Source organism: Motacilla alba, chromosome 2, assembly GCF_015832195.1.
Source record: "Motacilla alba alba isolate MOTALB_02 chromosome 2, Motacilla_alba_V1.0_pri, whole genome shotgun sequence".
Taxonomy (NCBI): Eukaryota; Metazoa; Chordata; class Aves; order Passeriformes; family Motacillidae; genus Motacilla; species Motacilla alba.
In genome coordinates this window covers 133,287,967-133,293,978 of record NC_052017.1, presented here as the reverse complement: position 1 = coordinate 133,293,978, position 6,012 = coordinate 133,287,967, and the positions used below count along the sequence as shown (strand labels likewise).

The following is a 6,012-nucleotide window of genomic DNA, read 5'->3' as shown; positions in this document are numbered from 1 at the left end:
TTGGTTGGTTGGTTGGTTGGTTGGTTGGTTGGTTGGTTGAGAGATTTATAGGGACTTTGGTTTTTTGATGTGCATTTCCAAAGTTTATACTAAATTGTGGCACATTAATGTATATAGACATGGCTGATCTCAGACAAAGCATAGTCTAAGAAGGCAGGGTATATCCAGCAAAGTCCATTAAAAATAAGTATCAAAAAAGGAGGGAATAGTCTTGCTTTGCAAGTCTGCTCTGTGTTCCAGCAAACATCATATTCTTTGAAGTTTTAAAGTATTGATTGACAATTATATCAGATCTAATCAATCTAGCACATTTAAACAGACTTCTTTTGCAGGTACATATTCTATTTTTTAATGTTTTGATATCCTTAATTTAATTCTTGTCATCTGGTTTTCACGTCTGTTACATATAGGAAGTAACAACAAGTTTGAAAAACTAAGAAACTGAGTCCATTACAAACATGTATTTTCTGTGTTGCATGCTCTGTGCAAAGGAGCCTGTTCTCCCCAAATATAGGTGCCTATGGAAGTGAAACCGTAAAAGCCAACCTCTTCCAGGAAAGTAAATGTACAAAAATAGCAATATACTTTGGTGGAGTTCATGTTTCAGAAAAGCTTCCAACATCAGTGTAGTTTTAATATCCCAGCACATCAGTCTGCAGTCAACTCCAAGCATATGGGCCATGGGCTAAAGCTGAAGCTGAAGCTAAAGCTGAAGCTGAAGCTAAAGCTAGAGCAGCGTCATGGTCTGCACCACCACAAGACCATGAATGAGGAAAGATGGCAAATTATGCATGCAAAAAGAATGTGTTACATTCATTCCCTCTCCTTACAGCTGAGTAATTTCCACAAGCATCATGCAATAGCTCTGGTTGCTTTAGCCACAGGCAGTATATGTCCTGCCCACACCTTCCTGCATCAGACAGATAAGTGAATCAAACACAAGTTCATTAATCGGCCATGATTCCTTCTCCACAGTTTTGACAAGCTTCTGAGAACTACTAATCAGAAAACAGATATTCATTTTCTCAGCAAGGTCAACATTCCACCTTTGATTTAATCATGCAACCCAAATAAATTCACCAGAACATTTTTACATAAGATTGTGAATGCACACACACAGATCTGCAACTAGAATAATGGAGCTGACTTTCTATTATCCCTGTTGAATTTAGTGAGACATTTTCCTAACTGTACATTTCAAAGAAAAAAAAAAAAAAAAACAACATTTTTTTGACACAAGAAACTTAAATTACTGGGGTTTTTTATTTCTAAGAATTAGAACATTCATATCTATTTTTAAAACCACATGAAGGAATATAAGTTTTGGAATTCATAAGTGATTTTACTTAACAGCAAAGTTAGTGTTCCTTTCCTTGAGAACCAATGTAAAAATAAATTTTCTTCTACATATACACAGTTATTGGTAGAAAATTCATTCTTTATCTTTAAAATGCAACAAATGCTGAGCCAGATGAACAATAAAAAGAAAATGAGAATTGAGTTATCAGTATTAAACTGACATCCTGTTTTCATTAGCAATTAAAAAACTCTGCAATAATAAATCCATCACAGCATTCCTTGATCTATATTAACAGACCATTAAAATTGTTGTCAGCTGACTCTTCAGCAGGCCAAGCTGCAATCTGCTTTTGCAAGCCCATATTGAATGATTTCCCAACTTTTTAAGGCTAAAGTATGTTTAGGCACATTTTGCAGAACACTAAAATTGACTGTAATATTTGAAAATTGCCATAAAGCACAGTTCAACTTTTTAATGAGACAGGTTAACATTATCTTCTGTCAGCCAAAAAGGCCCTTGATTTTAAAGACAGCCACTACCTTGCAATTTTACAGAAGAGAAATGTGCAGGTCTCCTGCCCACTTACAATGAATGGTAAATGACATGCAAATCTCTGAAGTTTCTCACACAGTTCTCCTCTTTAAATTAAAACAAATCAAATTATCTTTTAAAAAATTAAAAATCTTTCTATCCTACAGTGTAAAACTACCACAAAATATTGTGTTGTCCTGTATTTTTTTCCCTTAGAAACAGAAGGCCATTCCTCTGAGTCCAGCATGATGTAACACATTATTTCTCTGAGCCATGAGCCTTTTCAGTGCCGTAGGTTCCTTTTAACCACGGCTGTGCTGCCAGGACTGGCCCAGCAGCTGCAGGCAAGGCATGAAGAGCTGACACTGAAGTACTGGGTGTCTCCTGCTGAGCCACCTTCCAGCCAGCCCTTCCTTCTGGACATGGGGAAGGGACCAGCCACCAATTTAGGGCACTGGGACACACATTGGAGGGGATGGGTACAAGGCAGCTGAGATGAAGAAGCCCTCAGGGAGGACGAGGGGAAAAGTGTGACACAACATGAATGCTCCTGTTCTGACCTGTGCCTCGCTCACAAAAACACAGGTGTGTGTGAATAGTACTTGCAGAATGTCTTACTTGTATACTGACCAAATTTGGATTGAATTATGCTCAGATTCTTGCACAGCTGATCTGAACTAATTTTTGCCACACGCATATGCTCTGATTCTGCACTGACTTTGCCTTCTGGAGGCAAGCAGACAGCACCAGAACACACGCATTCCTAACAAGGATTTACCAGCTTATACCAGAAACAAAGGCTAGAGGCTGGTAAAGAGGTAGTCATACAGAAATTTGGAAGAATTACATACAATCATGAAATCATAGAATCATAGAATATCCTGAGTTGGAAGTTACCCACAAGGATCATAGAGTCCAACTCTTAGTCCTGCACAGGACAGCCCCAAGAGTCATGCCATGTGCCAACACATGGTCACAGCATTGTCCAAACACTGCTTGAACCCTGTCAGGCTTGGTGCTGTGGCCACTTACTAGGGGAGCCTGTTTCAGTGCCCAGCTGCCCTCTGGGAGAAGAGCCTTTTTCTGATATCCAACCTCAACCTCCCCTGGCTCAACTCCATGCCATTTCCATGAGTCCTGCGAAGTATTGGTACCTGCTCCTCCTTTTTCCCTCATGAGGAAGTTGCAGACTGTGATGAAGTCTTTCCTCAGTTTCCTCTTCTCCAGGCTGAACAGACCAAGTGACCTCAGCCTTTTCTCATACAGCTTCCACTCTAGGCCCTTCACCATCTTTGTTGCCCTCCCCTCTCTAATTGTTCATATTGTGGCACCCAAAACTGTCCCCAGCACTCAAGGTGAGGCTGCCCCAGAGCAGAGCAGAGCAGAGCAGGACAATCCCCTCCCTTGCCTGGCTGGTGATGCTGTGCCTGATGCCCCCTGGACACACTTGGCCCTCCTGGCTGCCAGGGCACTGCTGGCTCATGTTCAACTTGCCATGGACCAGGACCCCCAGGTCCCTTTCCATGGCACTACTTTTCCAGTATCTCCTTCTGTCTGTCCGTACATCCAAGGCTGCCCCATCCCAGGAGCAGAATCTGGCACCGTCCCTTGTTGAAATTCATACAGTTGGTGATTGCCCAGTCGTCCAATTTGTCCAGGTCTCTTTTCAAAGAATATAATTGAATCCTTAAGTGTTCATCCCCTTTTTGATCAGAACCTATGTTACCTGAAGGCACTTCATATGGTGATCCACATATTTTTTTCTGCTAAGTTGTTTTGCCTTCATGAACCTGTCTATTTCCAGAGTGAAAAATGTGGTAACTTCTTCTGATGACTAACTCTCTGTGCCTTTCACAAAACACTATTTTCCAGAGTTTTTTCCTGCATGAATTTTGAAGATAAGCATTTAAAATATAAATGCATACACATAAACATATGTATTCTAATTCTCCAATATATTCTAAATTACTGATGTGGAGCAACATGATTTTCCTAAAATAACAATGCCTCTGATGAAGTACAGCAAAGCAGTAGACCTAAAATCACAGACAAGTAATTTTAAGTCAGGAAGCATCAGGAATAACCTGGCATGACATAAGAGAAAGAAACATACTATAAGGGAGAGTTCAAACCCTGGAAATGTGAAAGGAAAATCATATTCTTATTCAGCATTCATGTGTCTTCAGGGTTTAACCACAGTGCATGTCAGTTCTACTGCTATTGCTGCAACAATTTAGGACAAGTGAGAAATCAAAACAGCCTGATCTAAATTTGGTGAACATCAGTTATGAACAAATACAAAACCATTATGTAAAAACTCATTGTAAAAATAGCTGGTGTCATCTACATGGGCAGAAATCTGCCACTATTCATGTCTCAAAACAGGGAACAGCTACAGTGGATGGCAACCAGCACCCTAGAAGCAGAATCCCTGCTCTGAGTGCCTTATGCCTCAGGAGAGCCACAACACTGACACGTCAGCTGGTATTTCAGGCTGTACCTATGAGGAAGCAAAGACTCAAATAGAGAATACTCACAGCAAGAAACAGTGACTGACTGGAGAGGTTGTTTGTATGCAGAATCACTAGCGAGGCTGTGAGGATCCCCAGCCATAGCTCCTGGAGCTGCCCCACCCCTAGGTTCCCAAAGGGAGACAGCAGTGATTGAGAATATGGGTATTTCAGTACACTTGAGGTGAGGAATGGGACAAGAGATCTGTGGCTGGAGCTGTTGAAGAAAAGGAATCTGCCCAGCAAATAGAGATAGCAGTAAGGCAGAAGAAGTTTTAAAGAGATTTTGAGGTAATCTTTCGTGATATGTCTACATTGTTTGAGAAATTGAGAATATGCATATGCCACCTGCTGGGACTCTGCCTGATTGCCAGCTATATCTACAGATGACATTCTGTAGAAGTAGCTTCTCTGTGGAGTCTGAGGAGCTAGACAAGATCAGTACTACACAATAACTTGTTCACTATTAATAAAACATCCAACTTAACGTAAACCAATTTCATATATCCTGAAAATCAATCTTGCGTTATGCAGGAAGAAAAATAGAGTTTTATGTTGTTGCTGCTGCCAATGAAATATGCATTAAGCCAGCTCTCTAATAGTACTAAACCATCAGGAAAACAAAGTTCAGTGATTAAAAAGATAAATAATTTCCCCAGTTTTCTGCCTTTTTTATATGAAAGACCTGATTGATGGAAGATAATGAACAGAAATGCTTTCTAGCCAAGAAGCTGCTCCCACCATCTGGGAGGCGGTAGAGGCAGCCCCACATCAGCTCAGCTCCTTTGCTGCTGATTTCCATGTGTTTCAGGGGAACAGGTTTGGCTTGAAGTACAAAGTGAAAGGCAGAGCCTCTCACCTTTCATCCAAACAGTGACCTCAGGGGGAAATCCCTACATTCTCCCTGCACTGACAGTGCATCAGGTCTTCCAGCACAGAATATGGAGGAAAACTTTTTGTGTGGTCATGTAAATGGGTTGCCACAGGTATTCGCTCCCAGCTGGTTGTATTAAAATTTCAAGGTGATCAGCATCTGGGTATAATGAACACACTGAAAGCTCAGTTGCTTAATTGAACTAAATTTCTCTCAACCAGACTTAAGCCTGGATGAAAATCAGGAATAATGAAAAAAAAAGACCTATAACATCTAAACATTCCAAATCCAAGTACTAGTACAGCTCATGAAATCAAGGCAACAGATCTCTTTTCCATATGAAATACGTTATTTTTCTTTGACCACCTTACAGTCAGTCACACTAGCTGTAAGCAAACCCAGACATATTACTTGGACAAGTAAACAAGACTCAGTCCTTCTCTTCTGTTTTTCCTGCAAATTCTATGTTCATTTCTCCTTGCAGAAATGCACTATTCCAGCATCATAGCAAATACAGTGAGTTAATCAAGCACTGGTATGGTCATATAAAGTCCTTTCTGCACCTTAGGAAAAGATATCAGGTCATCAGAGTCTTGGCTTCTGCAGCAGAGATTTCAGACCCCTGAAGACACAGCAGTGCAGGAGACCTCCAGAGTGACCCAGGGCTCAGTGCCAGGGGCCTCCAGGGTGTGAGGCACTGCTCCTTCATCCCAGTCTGGCCTGGCACACAGAGGTGCATCGACAAGCAAAGATACCCTTTGGATCTAACATATCCTTTTGGCCAACCTGTTTGCAAG

At 41.1% G+C, this 6,012-nt stretch overlaps 1 protein-coding gene across 7 annotated transcripts in view; it reads right to left on the bottom strand.

Moving 5' to 3' along the window:
- Window positions 1-6,012, bottom strand: part of OXR1 (oxidation resistance 1) — a 259,358-nt gene that overhangs the window by 99,655 nt on the left and 153,691 nt on the right. The window lies entirely within an intron of this gene.